Here is a 20299-nt window from a genome sequence, read left to right on the forward strand (position 1 = left end):
GGTTAAATTTGAGCCTAACCTAACCTAACCTAACCTAACCTGACCAACGTAACCTAACCTAACCTCACCAAATTGCAGGTACTGTATCCTATCGTGGATTAGAGTGATTTACGATCATGTTTATGTGAGAAAACGAAATTTGGAGTCTCCTGGTTAAATTTGAGCCTAACCTAACCTAACCTAACGTAACCTAACCTAACCTAACCTAACCAACGTAACCTAACCTAACCTTCCCAAAATGCAGGTACTATAACCTATCGTGGATTAGAGTGATTTACGATCAAGTTTATGTGAGAAAACGAAATTTGGAGTCTCCTGGTTAAATTAGAGCCTAACCTAACCTAACCTAACCTAACCTAACCAACGTAACCTAACCTAACCTTCCCAAATTGCAGGTACTGTAACCTATCGTGGATTAGAGTGATTTACGATCAAGTTTATGTGAGAAAACGAAATTTGGAGTCTCCTGGTTAAATTTGAGCCTAACCTAACCTAACCTAACCTAACCTAACCTAACCAACGTAACATAACCTAACCTCCCCAAATTGCAGGTACTGTAACCTATCGTGGATTAGAGTGATTTACGATCAAGTTTATGTGAGAAAACGAAATTTGGAATCTCCTGGTTAAATTTGAGCCTAACCTAACCTAACCTAACCTAACCTAACCTAACCTAACCTAACCTAACCAACGTAACCTAACCTAACCTCCCCAAATTGCAGGTACTGTAACCTATCGTGGATTAGAGTGATTTACGATCAAGTTTATGTGAGAAAACGAAATTTGGAGTCTCCTGGTTAAATTTGAGCCTAACCTATCCTAACCTAACCTAACCTAACCAACGTAACCTAACCTAACCTCCCCAAATTGCAGGTACTGTAACCTATCGTGGATTAGAGTGATTTACGATCATGTTTATGTGAGAAAACGAAATTTGGAGTCTCCTGGTTAAATTTCAGCCTAACCTAACCTAACCTAACCTAACCTAACCTAACCTAACCTAACCTAACCTAACCTAACCTAACCTAACCTAACCTAACCTAACCAACGTAACCTAACCTAACCTTCCCAAAGTGCAGGTACTATAACCTATCGTGGATTAGAGTGATTTACGATCAAGTTTATGTGAGAAAACGAAATTTGGAGTCTCCTGGTTAAATTTGAGCCTAACCTAACCTAACCTAACCTAACCTAACCTAACCAACGTAACCTAACCTAACCTCCCCAAATTGCAGGTACTGTAACCTATCGTGGATTAGAGTGATTTACGATCAAGTTTATGTGAGAAAACGAAATTTTGAGTCTCCTGGTTAAATTTGAGCCTAACCTAACCTAACGTAACCTAACCTAACCTAACCTAACCAACGTAACCTAACCTAACCTCCCCAAATTGCAGGTACTGTAACCTATCGTGGATTAGAGTGATTTACGATCAAATTTATGTGAGAAAACGAAATTTGGAGTCTCCTGGTTAAATTTGAGCCTAACCTAACCTAACCTAACCTAACATAACCTATCCAACGTAACCCAACCTAACCTCCCCAAATTGCAGGTACTGCAACCTATCGTGGATTAGAGTGATTTACGATCAAGTTCATGTGAGAAAACGAAATTTGGAGTCTCCTGGTTAAATTTGAGCCTAACCTAACCTAACCTAACCTAACCTAACCTAACCTAACCTAACCAATGTAACCTAACCTAACCTCCCCAAATTGCAGGTACTGTAACCTATCGTAGATTAGAGTGATTTACGATCAAGTTTATGTGAGAAAACGAAATTTGGAGTCTCCTGGTTAAATTTGAGCCTAACCTAACCTAACCTAACCTAACCTAACCAACGTAACCTAACCTAACCTCCCCAAATTGTAGGTACTGTAACCTATCGTGGATTAGAGTGATTTACGATCAAGTTTATGTGAGAAAACGAAATTTGGAGTCTCCTGGTTAAATTTGAGCCTAACCTAACCTAACCTAACCTAACCTAACCTAACCAACGTAACCTAACCTAACCTCCCCAAATTGCAGGTATTGTAACCTATCGTGGATTAGAGTGATTTACGATCAAGTTTATGTGAGAAAACGAAATTTGGAGTCTCCTGGTTAAATTTCAGCCTAACCTAACCTAACCTAACCTAACCTAACCAACGTAACCTAACCTAACCTCCTGAAATTGCAGGTACTGTAACCTATCGTGGATTAGAGTGATTTACGATCAAGTTTATGTGAGAAAACGAAATTTGGAGTCTCCTGGTTAAATTTGAGCCTAACCTAACCTAACCTAACCTAACCTAACCTAACCTAACCTAACCTAACCAACGTAACCTAACCTAACCTCCCCAAATTGCAGGTACTGTAACCTATCGTGGATTAGAGTGATTTACGATCAAGTTTATGTGAGAAAACGAAATTTGGAGTCTCCTGGTTAAATTTGAGCCTAACCTAACCTAAAATAACCTAACCTAACTTAACCAACGTAACCTAACCTAACCTCCCCAAATTGCAGGTACTGTAACCTATCGTGGATTAGAGTGATTTACGATCAAGTTTATGTGAGAAAACGAAATTTGGAGTCTCCTGGTTAAATTTGAGCCTAACCTAACCTAACCTAACCTAACTTAACCTAACCTAACCTAACCAATTTAACCTAACCTAACCTCCCCAAATTGCAGGTACTGTAACCTATCGTGGATTAGAGTGATTTACGATCAAGTTTATGTGAGACAACGAAATTTGGAGTCTCCTGGTTAAATTTGAGCCTAACCTAACCGAACCTAACCTAACCTAACCTAACCTAACCTAACCAACGTAACCTAACCTAACCTCCCCAAATTGCAGGTACTGTAACCTATCGTGGATTAGAGTGATTTACGATCAAGTTTATGTGAGACAACGAAAATTGGAGTCTCCTGGTTAAATTTGAGCCTAACCTAACCTAACCTAACCTAACCTAACCTAACCAACGTAACCTAACCTAACCTCCCCAAATTGCAGGTACTGTAACCTATCGTGGATTAGAGTGATTTACGATCAAGTTTATGTGAGACAACGAAATTTGGAGTCTCCTGGTTAAATTTGAGCCTAACCTAACTGAACCTAACCTAACCTAACCTAACCTAACCTAACCAACGTAACCTAACCTAACCTCCCCAAATTGCAGGTACTGTAACCTATCGTGGATTAGAGTGATTTACGATCAAGTTTATGTGAGAAAACGAAATTTGGAGTCTCCTGGTTAAATTTGAGCCTAACCTAACCTAACCTAACCTAACCTAACCTAACCAACGTAACCTAACCTAACCTCCCCAAATTGCAGGTACTGTAACCTATCGTGGATTAGAGTGATTTACGATCAAGTTGATGTGAGAAAACGAAATTTGGAGTCTCATGGTTAAATTTGAGCCTAACCTAACCTAACCTAACCTAACCTAACCTAACCAACGTAACCTAACCTAACCTCCCCAAATTGCAGGTACTGTAACCTATCGTGGATTAGAGTGATTTACGATCAAGTTTATGTGAGAAAACGAAATTTGGAGTCTCCTGGTTAAATTTGAGCCTAACCTAACCTAACCTAACCTAACCTAACCTAACCAACGTAACATAACCTAACCTCCCCAAATTGCAGGTACTGTAACCTATCGTGGATTAGAGTGATTTACGATCAAGTTTATGTGAGAAAACGAAATTTGGAGTCTCCTGGTTAAATTTGAGCCTAACCTAACCTAACCTAACCTAACCTAACCTAACCAACGTAACCTAACCTAACCTCCCCAAATTGCAGGTACTGTAACCTATCGTGGATTAGAGTGATTTACGATCAAGTTTATGTGAGAAAACGAAATTTGGAGTCTCCTGGTTAAATTTGAGCCTAACCTAACCTAACCTAACCTAACCAACGTAACCTAACCTAACCTCCCCAAATTGCAGGTACTGTAACCTATCGTGGATTAGAGTGATTTACGATCAAGTTTATGTGAGAAAACGAAATTTGGAGTCTCCTGGTTAAATTTGAGCCTAACCTAACCTAACCTAACCTAACCTAACCTAACCAACGTAACCTAACCTAACCTCCCCAAATTGCAGGTACTGTAACCTATCGTGGATTAGAGTGATTTACGATCAAGTTTATGTGAGAAAACGAAATTTGGAGTCTCCTGGTTAAATTTGAGCCTAACCTAACCTAACCTAACCTAACCTAACCTAACCAACGTAACCTAACCTAACCTCCCCAAATTGCAGGTACTGTAACCTATCGTGGATTAGAGTGATTTACGATCAAATTTATGTGAGAAAACGAAATTTGGAGTCTCCTGGTTAAATTTGAGCCTAACCTAACCTAACCTAACCTAACCTAACCAACGTAACCTAACCTAACCTCCCCAAATTGCAGGTACTGTAACCTATCGTGGATTAGAGTGATTTACGATCAAGTTTATGTGAGAAAACGAAATTTGGAGTCTCCTGGTTAAATTTGAGCCTAACCTAACCGAACCTAACCTAACCTAACCTAACCTAACCAACGTAACCTAACCTAACCTCCCCAAATTGCAGGTACTGTAACCTATCGTGGATTAGAGTGATTTACGATCAAGTTTATGTGAGAAAACGAAATTTGGAGTCTCCTGGTTAAATTTGAGCCTAACCTAACCTAACCTAACATAACCAACGTAACCTAACCTAACCTCCCCAAATTGCAGGTACTGTAACCTATCGTGGATTAGAGTGATTTACGATCAAGTTTATGTGAGAAAACGAAATTTGGAGTCTCCTGGTTAAATTTGAGCCTAACCTAACCTAACCTAACCTAACCTAACCTAACCTAACCAACGTAACCTAACCTAACCTCCCCAAATTGCAGGTACTGTAACCTATCGTGGATTAGAGTGATTTACGATCAAGTTTATGTGAGAAAACGAAATTTGGAGTCTCCTGGTTAAATTTGAGCCTAACCTAACCTAACCTAACCTAACCTAACCTAACCAACGTAACCTAACCTAACCTCCCCAAATTGCAGGTACTGTAACCTATCGTGGATTAGAGTGATTTACGATCAAGTTTATGTGAGAAAACGAAATTTGGAGTCTCCTGGTTAAATTTGAGCCTAACCTAACCTATCCTAAACTAACCTAACCAACGTAACCTAACCTAACCTCCCCAAATTGCAGGTACTGTAACCTATCGTGGATTAGAGTGATTTACGATCAAGTTTATGTGAGAAAACGAAATTTGGAGTCTCCTGGTTAAATTTGAGCCTAACCTAACCTAACCTAACCTAACCTAACCTAACCAACGTAACCTAACCTAACCTCCCCAAATTGCAGGTACTGTAACCTATCGTGGATTAGAGTGATTTACGATCAAGTTTATGTGAGAAAACGAAATTTGGAGTCTCCTGGTTAAATTTGAGCCTAACCGAACCTAACCTAAGCTAAGCTAACCTAACCTAACCAACGTAACCTAACCTAACCTCCCCAAATTGCAGGTACTGTAACCTATCGTGGATTAGAGTGATTTACGATCAAGTTTATGTGAGAAAACGAAATTTGGAGTCTCCTGGTTAAATTTGAGCCTAACCTAACCTAACCTAACCTAACCTAACCAACGTAACCTAACCTAACCTCCCCAAATTGCAGGTACTGTAACCTATCGTGGATTAGAGTGATTTACGATCAAGTTTATGTGAGAAAACGAAATTTGGAGTCTCCTGGTTAAATTTGAGCCTAACCTAACCTAACCTAACCTAACCTAACCAACGTAACCTAACCTAACCTCCCCAAATTGCAGGTACTGTAACCTATCGTGGATTAGAGTGATTTACGATCAAGTTTATGTGAGAAAACGAAATTTGGAGTCTCCTGGTTAAATTTGAGCCTAACCTAACCTAACCTAACCTAACCTAACCTAACCTAACCAACGTAACCTAACCTAACCTCCCCAAATTGCAGGTACTGTAACCTATCGTGGATTAGAGTGATTTACGATCAAGTTTATGTGAGAAAACGAAATTTGGAGTCTCCTGGTTAAATTTGAGCCTAAACTAACCTAACCTAACCTAACCTAACCTAACCTAACCTAACCAACGTAACCTAACCTAACCTCCCCAAATTGCAGGTACTGTAACCTATCGTGGATTAGAGTGATTTACGATCAAGTTTATGTGAGAAAACGAAATTTGGAGTCTCCTGGTTAAATTTGAGCCTAACCTAACCTAACCTAACCTAACCTAACCTAACCAACGTAACCTAACCTAACCTCCCCAAATTGCAGGTACTGTAACCTATCGTGGATTAGAGTGATTTACGATCAAGTTTATGTGAGAAAACGAAATTTGGAGTCTCCTGGTTAAATTTGAGCCTAACCTAACCTAACCTAACCTAACCTAACCTAACCAACGTAACCTAACCTAACCTCCCCAAATTGCAGGTACTGTAACCTATCGTGGATTAGAGTGATTTACGATCAAGTTTATGTGAGAAAACGAAATTTGGAGTCTCCTGGTTAAATTTGAGCCTAACCTAACCTAACCTAACCTAACCTAACCTAACCTAACCTAACCTAACCTAACCTAACCAACGTAACCTAACCTAACCTCCCCAAATTGCAGGTACTGTAACCTATCGTGGATTAGAGTGATTTACGATCAAGTTTATGTGAGAAAACGAAATTTGGAGTCTCCTGGTTAAATTTGAGCCTAACCTAACCTAACCTAACCTAACCTAACCTAACCAACGTAACCTAACCTAACCTCACCAAATTGCAGGTACTGTAACCTATCGTGGATTAGAGTGATTTACGATCAAGTTTATGTGAGAAAACGAAATTTGGAGTCTCCTGGTTAAATTTGAGCCTAACCTAACCTAACCTAACGTAACCTAACCTAACCTAACCTAACCAACGTAACCTAACCTAACCTCCCCAAATTGCAGGTACTGTAACCTATCGTGGATTAGAGTGATTTACGATCAAGTTTATGTGAGAAAACGAAATTTGGAGTCTCCTGGTTAAATTTGAGCCTAACCTAACCTAACCTAACCTAACCTAACCAACGTAACCTAACCTAACCTCCCCAAATTGCAGGTACTGTAACCTATCGTGGATTAGAGTGATTTACGATCAAGTTTATGTGAGAAAACGAAATTTGGAGTCTCCTGGTTAAATTTGAGCCTAACCTAACCTAACCTAACCTAACCTAACCTAACCAACGTAACCTAACCTAACCTCCCCAAATTGCAGGTACTGTAACCTATCGTGGATTAGAGTGATTTACGATCAAGTTTATGTGAGAAAACGAAATTTGGAGTCTCCTGGTTAAATTTGAGCCTAACTTAACCTAATCTAACCTAACCTAACCTAACCTAACCTAACCTAACCAACGTAACCTAACCTAACCTCCCCAAATTGCAGGTACTGTAACCTATCGTGGATTAGAGTGATTTACGATCAAGTTTATGTGAGAAAACGAAATTTGGAGTCTCCTGGTTAAATTTGAGCCTAACCTAACCTAACCTAACCTAACATAACCAACGTAACCTAACCTAACCTCCCCAAATTGCATGTACTGTAACCTATCGTGGATTAGAGTGATTTACGATCAAGTTTATGTGAGAAAACGAAATTTGGAGTCTCCTGGTTAAATTTGAGCCTAACCTAACCTAACCTAACCTAACCTAACCTAACCAACGTAACCTAACCTAACCTCCCCAAATTGCAGGTACTGTAACCTATCGTGGATTAGAGTGATTTACGATCAAGTTTATGTGAGAAAACGAAATTTGGAGTCTCCTGGTTAAATTTGAGCCTAACCTAACCTAACCTAACCTAACCTAACCTAACCAACGTAACCTAACCTAACCTCCCCAAATTGCAGGTACTGTAACCTATCGTGGATTAGAGTGATTTACGATCAAGTTTATGTGAGAAAACGAAATTTGGAGTCTCCTGGTTAAATTTGAGCCTAACCTAACCTAACCTAACCTAACCTAACCTAACCAACGTAACCTAACCTAACCTCCCCAAATTGCAGGTACTGTAACCTATCGTGGATTAGAGTGATTTACGATCAAGTTTATGTGAGAAAACGAAATTTGGAGTCTCCTGGTTAAATTTGAGCCTAACCTAACCTAACCTAACCTAACCTAACCTAACCAACGTAACCTAACCTAACCTCCCCAAATTGCAGGTACTGTAACCTATCGTGGATTAGAGTGATTTACGATCAAGTTTATGTGAGAAAACGAAATTTGGAGTCTCCTGGTTAAATTTGAGCCTAACCTAACCTAACCTAACCTAACCTAACCTAACCAACGTAACCTAACCTAACCTCCCCAAATTGCAGGTACTGTAACCTATCGTGGATTAGAGTGATTTACGATCAAGTTTATGTGAGAAAACGAAATTTGGAGTCTCCTGGTTAAATTTGAGCCTAACCTAACCTAACCTAACCTAACCTAACCAACGTAACCTAACCTAACCTCCCCAAATTGCAGGTACTGTAACCTATCGTGGATTAGAGTGATTTACGATCAAGTTTATGTGAGAAAACGAAATTTGGAGTCTCCTGGTTAAATTTGAGCCTAACCTAACCTAACCTAACCTAACCTAACCTAACCAACGTAACCTAACCTAACCTCCCCAAATTGCAGGTACTGTAACCTATCGTGGATTAGAGTGATTTACGATCAAGTTTATGTGAGAAAACGAAATTTGGAGTCTCCTGGTTAAATTTGAGCCTAACCTAACCTAACCTAACCTAACCTAACCTAACCAACGTAACCTAACCTAACCTCCCCAAATTGCAGGTACTGTAACCTATCGTGGATTAGAGTGATTTACGATCAAGTTTATGTGAGAAAACGAAATTTGGAGTCTCCTGGTTAAATTTGAGCCTAACCTAACCTAACCTAACCTAACCTAACCAACGTAACCTAACCTAACCTCCCCAAATTGCAGGTACTGTAACCTATCGTGGATTAGAGTGATTTACGATCAAGTTTATGTGAGAAAACGAAATTTGGAGTCTCCTGGTTAAATTTGAGCCTAACCTAACCTAACCTAACCTAACCTAACCTAACCAACGTAACCTAACCTAACCTCCCCAAATTGCAGGTACTGTAACCTATCGTGGATTAGAGTGATTTACGATCAAGTTTATGTGAGAAAACGAAATTTGGAGTCTCCTGGTTAAATTTGAGCCTAACCTAACCTAACCTAACCTAACCTAACCTAACCAACGTAACCTAACCTAACCTCCCCAAATTGCAGGTACTGTAACCTATCGTGGATTAGAGTGATTTACGATCAAGTTTATGTGAGAAAACGAAATTTGGAGTCTCCTGGTTAAATTTGAGCCTAACCTAACCTAACCTAACCTAACCTAACCTAACCTAACCAACGTAACCTAACCTAACCTCCCCAAATTGCAGGTACTGTAACCTATCGTGGATTAGAGTGATTTACGATCAAGTTTATGTGAGACAACGAAATTTGGAGTCTCCTGGTTAAATTTGAGCCTAACCTAACCTAACCTAACCTAACCTAACCTAACCAACGTAACCTAACCTAACCTCCCCAAATTGCAGGTACTGTAACCTATCGTGGATTAGAGTGATTTACGATCAAGTTTATGTGAGACAACGAAATTTGGAGTCTCCTGGTTAAATTTGAGCCTAACCTAACCTAACCTAACCTAACCTAACCTAACCAACGTAACCTAACCTAACCTCCCCAAATTGCAGGTACTGTAACCTATCGTGGATTAGAGTGATTTACGATCAAGTTTATGTGAGAAAACGAAATTTGGAGTCTCCTGGTTAAATTTGAGCCTAACCTAACTGAACCTAACCTAACCTAACCTAACCTAACCTAACCAACGTAACCTAACCTAACCTCCCCAAATTGCAGGTACTGTAACCTATCGTGGATTAGAGTGATTTACGATCAAGTTTATGTGAGAAAACGAAATTTGGAGTCTCCTGGTTAAATTTGAGCCTAACCTAACCTAACCTAACCTAACCTAACCTAACCAACGTAACCTAACCTAACCTCCCCAAATTGCAGGTACTGTAACCTATCGTGGATTAGAGTGATTTACGATCAAGTTTATGTGAGAAAACGAAATTTGGAGTCTCCTGGTTAAATTTGAGCCTAACCTAACCTAACCTAACCTAACCTAACCTAACCAACGTAACCTAACCTAACCTCCCCAAATTGCAGGTACTGTAACCTATCGTGGATTAGAGTGATTTACGATCAAGTTTATGTGAGAAAACGAAATTTGGAGTCTCCTGGTTAAATTTGAGCCTAACCTAACCTAACCTAACCTAACCTAACCTAACCAACGTAACCTAACCTAACCTCCCCAAATTGCAGGTACTGTAACCTATCGTGGATTAGAGTGATTTACGATCAAGTTTATGTGAGAAAACGAAATTTGGAGTCTCCTGGTTAAATTTGAGCCTAACCTAACCTAACCTAACCTAACCTAACCTAACCAACGTAACCTAACCTAACCTCCCCAAATTGCAGGTACTGTAACCTATCGTGGATTAGAGTGATTTACGATCAAGTTTATGTGAGAAAACGAAATTTGGAGTCTCCTGGTTAAATTTGAGCCTAACCTAACCTAACCTAACCTAACCTAACCTAACCAACGTAACCTAACCTAACCTCCCCAAATTGCAGGTACTGTAACCTATCGTGGATTAGAGTGATTTACGATCAAGTTTATGTGAGAAAACGAAATTTGGAGTCTCCTGGTTAAATTTGAGCCTAACCTAACCTAACCTAACCTAACCTAACCTAACCAACGTAACCTAACCTAACCTCCCCAAATTGCAGGTACTGTAACCTATCGTGGATTAGAGTGATTTACGATCAAGTTTATGTGAGAAAACGAAATTTGGAGTCTCCTGGTTAAATTTGAGCCTAACCTAACCTAACCTAACCTAACCTAACCAACGTAACCTAACCTAACCTCCCCAAATTGCAGGTACTGTAACCTATCGTGGATTAGAGTGATTTACGATCAAGTTTATGTGAGAAAACGAAATTTGGAGTCTCCTGGTTAAATTTGAGCCTAACCTAACCTAACCTAACCTAACCTAACCTAACCAACGTAACCTAACCTAACCTCCCCAAATTGCAGGTACTGTAACCTATCGTGGATTAGAGTGATTTACGATCAAGTTTATGTGAGAAAACGAAATTTGGAGTCTCCTGGTTAAATTTGAGCCTAACCTAACCGAACCTAACCTAACCTAACCTAACCTAACCAACGTAACCTAACCTAACCTCCCCAAATTGCAGGTACTGTAACCTATCGTGGATTAGAGTGATTTACGATCAAGTTTATGTGAGAAAACGAAATTTGGAGTCTCCTGGTTAAATTTGAGCCTAACCTAACCTAACCTAACCTAACCTAACCTAACCAACGTAACCTAACCTAACCTCCCCAAATTGCAGGTACTGTAACCTATCGTGGATTAGAGTGATTTACGATCAAGTTTATGTGAGAAAACGAAATTTGGAGTCTCCTGGTTAAATTTGAGCCTAACCTAACCTAACCTAACCTAACCTAACCTAACCTAACCAACGTAACCTAACCTAACCTCCCCAAATTGCAGGTACTGTAACCTATCGTGGATTAGAGTGATTTACGATCAAGTTTATGTGAGAAAACGAAATTTGGAGTCTCCTGGTTAAATTTGAGCCTAACCTAACCTAACCTAACCTAACCTAACCTAACCAACGTAACCTAACCTAACCTCCCCAAATTGCAGGTACTGTAACCTATCGTGGATTAGAGTGATTTACGATCAAGTTTATGTGAGAAAACGAAATTTGGAGTCTCCTGGTTAAATTTGAGCCTAACCTAACCTAACCTAACCTAACCTAACCTAACCAACGTAACCTAACCTAACCTCCCCAAATTGCAGGTACTGTAACCTATCGTGGATTAGAGTGATTTACGATCAAGTTTATGTGAGAAAACGAAATTTGGAGTCTCCTGGTTAAATTTGAGCCTAACCTAACCTAACCTAACCTAACCTAACCTAACCAACGTAACCTAACCTAACCTCCCCAAATTGCAGGTACTGTAACCTATCGTGGATTAGAGTGATTTACGATCAAGTTTATGTGAGAAAACGAAATTTGGAGTCTCCTGGTTAAATTTGAGCCTAACCTAACCTAACCTAACCTAACCTAACCTAACCAACGTAGCTAACCTAACCTCCCCAAATTGCAGGTACTGTAACCTATCGTGGATTAGAGTGATTTACGATCAAGTTTATGTGAGAAAACGAAATTTGGAGTCTCCTGGCTAAATTTGAGCCTAACCTAACCTAACCTAACCTAACCTAACCTAACCAACGTAACCTAACCTAACCTCCCCAAATTGCAGGTACTGTAACCTATCGTGGATTAGAGTGATTTACGATCAAGTTTATGTGAGAAAACGAAATTTGGAGTCTCCTGGCTAAATTTGAGCCTAACCTAACCTAACCTAACCTAACCTAACCTAACCAACGTAACCTAACCTAACCTCCCCAAATTGCAGGTACTGTAACCTATCGTGGATTAGAGTGATTTACGATCAAGTTTATGTGAGAAAACGAAATTTGGAGTCTCCTGGTTAAATTTGAGCCTAACCTAACCTAACCTAACCTAACCTAACCTAACCAACGTAACCTAACCTAACCTCCCCAAATTGCAGGTACTGTAACCTATCGTGGATTAGAGTGATTTACGATCAAGTTTATGTGAGAAAACGAAATTTGGAGTCTCCTGGTTAAATTTGAGCCTAAACTAACCTAACCTAACCTAACCTAACCTAACCTAACCTAACCTAACCAACGTAACCTAACCTAACCTCCCCAAATTGCAGGTACTGTAACCTATCGTGGATTAGAGTGATTTACGATCAAGTTTATGTGAGAAAACGAAATTTGGAGTCTCCTGGTTAAATTTGAGCCTAACCTAACCTAACCTAACCTAACCTAACCTAACCAACGTAACCTAACCTAACCTCCCCAAATTGCAGGTACTGTAACCTATCGTGGATTAGAGTGATTTACGATCAAGTTTATGTGAGAAAACGAAATTTGGAGTCTCCTGGTTAAATTTGAGCCTAACCTAACCTAACCTAACCTAACCTAACCTAACCAACGTAACCTAACCTAACCTCCCCAAATTGCAGGTACTGTAACCTATCGTGGATTAGAGTGATTTACGATCAAGTTTATGTGAGAAAACGAAATTTGGAGTCTCCTGGTTAAATTTGAGCCTAACCTAACCTAACCTAACCTAACCAACGTAACCTAACCTAACCTCCCCAAATTGCAGGTACTGTAACCTATCGTGGATTAGAGTGATTTACGATCAAGTTTATGTGAGAAAACGAAATTTGGAGTCTCCTGGTTAAATTTGAGCCTAACCTAACCTAACCTAACCTAACCTAACCTAACCAACGTAACCTAACCTAACCTCCCCAAATTGCAGGTACTGTAACCTATCGTGGATTAGAGTGATTTACGATCAAGTTTATGTGAGAAAACGAAATTTGGAGTCTCCTGGTTAAATTTGAGCCTAACCTAACCTAACCTAACCTAACCAACGTAACCTAACCTAACCTCCCCAAATTGCAGGTACTGTAACCTATCGTGGATTAGAGTGATTTACGATCAAGTTTATGTGAGAAAACGAAATTTGGAGTCTCCTGGTTAAATTTGAGCCTAACCTAACCTAACCTAACCTAACCTAACCAACGTAACCTAACCTAACCTCCCCAAATTGCAGGTACTGTAACCTATCGTGGATTAGAGTGATTTACGATCAAGTTTATGTGAGAAAACGAAATTTGGAGTCTCCTGGTTAAATTTGAGCCTAACCTAACCTAACCTAACCTAACCTAACCAACGTAACCTAACCTAACCTCCCCAAATTGCAGGTACTGTAACCTATCGTGGATTAGAGTGATTTACGATCAAGTTTATGTGAGAAAACGAAATTTGGAGTCTCCTGGTTAAATTTGAGCCTAACCTAACCTAACCTAACCTAACCTAACCTAACCAACGTAACCTAACCTAACCTCCCCAAATTGCAGGTACTGTAACCTATCGTGGATTAGAGTGATTTACGATCAAGTTTATGTGAGAAAACGAAATTTGGAGTCTCCTGGTTAAATTTGAGCCTAACCTAACCTAACCTAACCTAACCTAACCTAACCAACGTAACCTAACCTAACCTCCCCAAATTGCAGGTACTGTAACCTATCGTGGATTAGAGTGATTTACGATCAAGTTTATGTGAGAAAACGAAATTTGGAGTCTCCTGGTTAAATTTGAGCCTAACCTAACCTAACCTAACCTAACCTAACCTAACCAACGTAACCTAACCTAACCTCCCCAAATTGCAGGTACTGTAACCTATCGTGGATTAGAGTGATTTACGATCAAGTTTATGTGAGAAAACGAAATTTGGAGTCTCCTGGTTAAATTTGAGCCTAACCTAACCTAACCTAACCTAACCTAACCTAACCAACGTAACCTAACCTAACCTCCCCAAATTGCAGGTACTGTAACCTATCGTGGATTAGAGTGATTTACGATCAAGTTTATGTGAGAAAACGAAATTTGGAGTCTCCTGGTTAAATTTGAGCCTAACCTAACCTAACCTAACCTAACCTAACCAACGTAACCTAACCTAACCTCCCCAAATTGCAGGTACTGTAACCTATCGTGGATTAGAGTGATTTACGATCAAATTTATGTGAGAAAACGAAATTTGGAGTCTCCTGGTTAAATTTGAGCCTAACCTAACCTAACCTAACCTAACCTAACCTAACCAACGTAACCTAACCTAACCTCCCCAAATTGCAGGTACTGTAACCTATCGTGGATTAGAGTGATTTACGATCAAGTTTATGTGAGAAAACGAAATTTGGAGTCTCCTGGTTAAATTTGAGCCTAACCTAACCTAACCTAACCTAACCTAACCTAACCAACGTAACCTAACCTAACCTCCCCAAATTGCAGGTACTGTAACCTATCGTGGATTAGAGTGATTTACGATCAAGTTTATGTGAGAAAACGAAATTTGGAGTCTCCTGGTTAAATTTGAGCCTAACCTAACCTAACCTAACCTAACCTAACCAACGTAACCTAACCTAACCTCCCCAAATTGCAGGTACTGTAACCTATCGTGGATTAGAGTGATTTACGATCAAGTTTATGTGAGAAAACGAAATTTGGAGTCTCCTGGTTAAATTTGAGCCTAACCTAACCTAACCTAACCTAACCTAACCTAACCAACGTAACCTAACCTAACCTCCCCAAATTGCAGGTACTGTAACCTATCGTGGATTAGAGTGATTTACGATCAAGTTTATGTGAGAAAACGAAATTTGGAGTCTCCTGGTTAAATTTGAGCCTAACCTAACCTAACCTAACCTAACCTAACCTAACCAACGTAACCTAACCTAACCTCCCCAAATTGCAGGTACTGTAACCTATCGTGGATTAGAGTGATTTACGATCAAGTTTATGTGAGAAAACGAAATTTGGAGTCTCCTGGTTAAATTTGAGCCTAACCTAACCTAACCTAACCTAACCTAACCTAACCTAACCAACGTAACCTAACCTAACCTCCCCAAATTGCAGGTACTGTAACCTATCGTGGATTAGAGTGATTTACGATCAAGTTTATGTGAGAAAACGAAATTTGGAGTCTCCTGGTTAAATTTGAGCCTAACCTAACCTAACCTAACCTAACCTAACCTAACCAACGTAACCTAACCTAACCTCCCCAAATTGCAGGTACTGTAACCTATCGTGGATTAGAGTGATTTACGATCAAGTTTATGTGAGAAAACGAAATTTGGAGTCTCCTGGTTAAATTTGAGCCTAACCTAACCTAACCTAACCTAACCTAACCTAACCAACGTAACCTAACCTAACCTCCCCAAATTGCAGGTACTGTAACCTATCGTGGATTAGAGTGATTTACGATCAAGTTTATGTGAGAAAACGAAATTTGGAGTCTCCTGGTTAAATTTGAGCCTAACCTAACCTAACCTAACCTAACCTAACCTAACCAACGTAACCTAACCTAACCTCCCCAAATTGCAGGTACTGTAACCTATCGTGGATTAGAGTGATTTACGATCAAGTTTATGTGAGAAAACGAAATTTGGAGTCTCCTGGTTAAATTTGAGCCTAACCTAACCTAACCTAACCTAACCAACGTAACCTAACCTAACCTCCCCAAATTGCAGGTACTGTAACCTATCGTGGATTAGAGTGATTTACGATCAAGTTTATGTGAGAAAACGAAATTTGGAGTCTCCTGGTTAAATTTGAGCCTAACCTAACCTAACCTAACCTAACCTAACCAACGTAACCTAACCTAACCTCCCCAAATTGCAGGTACTGTAACCTATCGTGGATTAGAGTGATTTACGATCAAGTTTATGTGAGAAAACGAAATTTGGAGTCTCCTGGTTAAATTTGAGCCTAACCTAACCTAACCTAACCTAACCTAACCTAACCAACGTAACCTAACCTAACCTCCCCAAATTGCAGGTACTGTAACCTATCGTGGATTAGAGTGATTTACGATCAAGTTTATGTGAGAAAACGAAATTTGGAGTCTCCTGGTTAAATTTGAGCCTAACCTAACCTAACCTAACCTAACCTAACCTAACCAACGTAACCTAACCTAACCTCCCCAAATTGCAGGTACTGTAACCTATCGTGGATTAGAGTGATTTACGATCAAGTTTATGTGAGAAAACGAAATTTGGAGTCTCCTGGTTAAATTTGAGCCTAACCTAACCTAACCTAACCTAACCTAACCTAACCAACGTAACCTAACCTAACCTCCCCAAATTGCAGGTACTGTAACCTATCGTGGATTAGAGTGATTTACGATCAAGTTTATGTGAGAAAACGAAATTTGGAGTCTCCTGGTTAAATTTGAGCCTAACCTAACCTAACCAACGTAACCTAACCTAACCTCCCCAAATTGCAGGTACTGTAACCTATCGTGGATTAGAGTGATTTACGATCAAGTTTATGTGAGAAAACGAAATTTGGAGTCTCCTGGTTAAATTTGAGCCTAACCTAACCTAACCTAACCTAACCTAACCTAACCAACGTAACCTAACCTAACCTCCCCAAATTGCAGGTACTGTAACCTATCGTGGATTAGAGTGATTTACGATCAAGTTTATGTGAGAAAACGAAATTTGGAGTCTCCTGGTTAAATTTGAGCCTAACCTAACCTAACCTAACCTAACCTAACCTAACCTAACCAACGTAACCTAACCTAACCTCCCCAAATTGCAGGTACTGTAACCTATCGTGGATTAGAGTGATTTACGATCAAGTTTATGTGAGAAAACGAAATTTGGAGTCTCCTGGTTAAATTTGAGCCTAACCTAACCTAACCTAACCTAACCTAACCTAACCAACGTAACCTAACCTAACCTCCCCAAATTGCAGGTACTGTAACCTATCGTGGATTAGAGTGATTTACGATCAAGTTTATGTGAGAAAACGAAATTTGGAGTCTCCTGGTTAAATTTGAGCCTAACCTAACCTAACCTAACCTAACCTAACCTAACCAACGTAACCTAACCTAACCTCCCCAAATTGCAGGTACTGTAACCTATCGTGGATTAGAGTGATTTACGATCAAGTTTATGTGAGAAAAGGAAATTTGGAGTCGCCTGGTAGAATTTGAGCCTAACCTAACCTAACCTAACCTAACCTAACCTAACCAACGTAACCTAACCTAACCTCCCCAAATTGCAGGTACTGTAACCTATCGTGGATTAGAGTGATTTACGATCAAGTTTATGTGAGAAAACGAAATTTGGAGTCTCCTGGTTAAATTTGAGCCTAACCTAACCTAACCTAACCAACGTAACCTAACCTAACCTCCCCAAATTGCAGGTACTGTAACCTATCGTGGATTAGAGTGATTTACGATCAAGTTTATGTGAGAAAACGAAATTTGGAGTCTCCTGGTTAAATTTGAGCCTAACCTAACCTAACCTAACCTAACCTAACCTAACCAACGTAACCTAACCTAACCTCCCCAAATTGCAGGTACTGTAACCTATCGTGGATTAGAGTGATTTACGATCAAGTTTATGTGAGAAAACGAAATTTGGAGTCTCCTGGTTAAATTTGAGCCTAACCTAACCTAACCTAACCTAACCTAACCTAACCAACGTAACCTAACCTAACCTCCCCAAATTGCAGGTACTGTAACCTATCGTGGATTAGAGTGATTTACGATCAAGTTTATGTGAGAAAACGAAATTTGGAGTCTCCTGGTTAAATTTGAGCCTAACCTAACCTAACCTAACCTAACCTAACCTAACCAACGTAACCTAACCTAACCTCCCCAAATTGCAGGTACTGTAACCTATCGTGGATTAGAGTGATTTACGATCAAGTTTATGTGAGAAAACGAAATTTGGAGTCTCCTGGTTAAATTTGAGCCTAACCTAACCTAACCTAACCTAACCAACGTAACCTAACCTAACCTCCCCAAATTGCAGGTACTGTAACCTATCGTGGATTAGAGTGATTTACGATCAAGTTTATGTGAGAAAACGAAATTTGGAGTCTCCTGGTTAAATTTGAGCCTAACCTAACCTAACCTAACCTAACCTAACCTAACCAACGTAACCTAACCTAACCTCCCCAAATTGCAGGTACTGTAACCTATCGTGGATTAGAGTGATTTACGATCAAGTTTATGTGAGAAAACGAAATTTGGAGTCTCCTGGTTAAATTTGAGCCTAACCTAACCTAACCTAACCTAACCTAACCTAACCTAACCTAACCAACGTAACCTAACCTAACCTCCCCAAATTGCAGGTACTGTAACCTATCGTGGATTAGAGTGATTTACGATCAAGTTTATGTGAGAAAACGAAATTTGGAGTCTCCTGGTTAAATTTGAGCCTAACCTAACCTAACCTAACCTAACCTAACCAACGTAACCTAACCTAACCTCCCCAAATTGCAGGTACTGTAACCTATCGTGGATTAGAGTGATTTACGATCAAGTTTATGTGAGAAAACGAAATTTGGAGTCTCCTGGTTAAATTTGAGCCTAACCTAACCTAACCTAACCTAACCAACGTAACCTAACCTAACCTCCCCAAATTGCAGGTACTGTAACCTATCGTGGATTAGAGTGATTTACGATCAAGTTTATGTGAGAAAACGAAATTTGGAGTCTCCTGGTTAAATTTGAGCCTAACCTAACCTAACCTAACCTAACCTAACCTAACCAACGTAACCTAACCTAACCTCCCCAAATTGCAGGTACTGTAACCTATCGTGGATTAGAGTGATTTACGATCAAGTTTATGTGAGAAAACGAAATTTGGAGTCTCCTGGTTAAATTTGAGCCTAACCTAACCTAACCTAACCTAACCTAACCTAACCAACGTAACCTAACCTAACCTCCCCAAATTGCAGGTACTGTAACCTATCGTGGATTAGAGTGATTTACGATCAAGTTTATGTGAGAAAACGAAATTTGGAGTCTCCTGGTTAAATTTGAGCCTAACCTAACCTAACCTAACCTAACCAACGTAACCTAACCTAACCTCCCCAAATTGCAGGTACTGTAACCTATCGTGGATTAGAGTGATTTACGATCAAGTTTATGTGAGAAAACGAAATTTGGAGTCTCCTGGTTAAATTTGAGCCTAACCTAACCTAACCTAACCTAACCTAACCTAACCAACGTAACCTAACCTAACCTCCCCAAATTGCAGGTACTGTAACCTATCGTGGATTAGAGTGATTTACGATCAAGTTTATGTGAGAAAACGAAATTTGGAGTCTCCTGGTTAAATTTGAGCCTAACCTAACCTAACCTAACCTAACCTAACCAACGTAACCTAACCTAACCTCCCCAAATTGCAGGTACTGTAACCTATCGTGGATTAGAGTGATTTACGATCAACTTTATGTGCGAAAACGAAATTTGGAGCCTCCTGGTTAAATTTGAGCCTAACCTAACCTAACCTAACCTAACCTAACCTAACCAACGTAACCTAACCTAACCTCCCCAAATTGCAGGTACTGTAACCTATCGTGGATTAGAGTGATTTACGATCAAGTTTATGTGAGAAAACGAAATTTGGAGTCTCCTGGTTAAATTTGAGCCTAACCTAACCTAACCTAACCTAACCTAACCTAACCAACGTAACCTAACCTAACCTCCCCAAATTGCAGGTACTGTAACCTATCGTGGATTAAAGTGATTTACGATC

This window comes from Penaeus vannamei, chromosome 44, assembly GCF_042767895.1.
Source record: "Penaeus vannamei isolate JL-2024 chromosome 44, ASM4276789v1, whole genome shotgun sequence".
Lineage (NCBI taxonomy): Eukaryota > Metazoa > Arthropoda > Malacostraca > Decapoda > Penaeidae > Penaeus > Penaeus vannamei.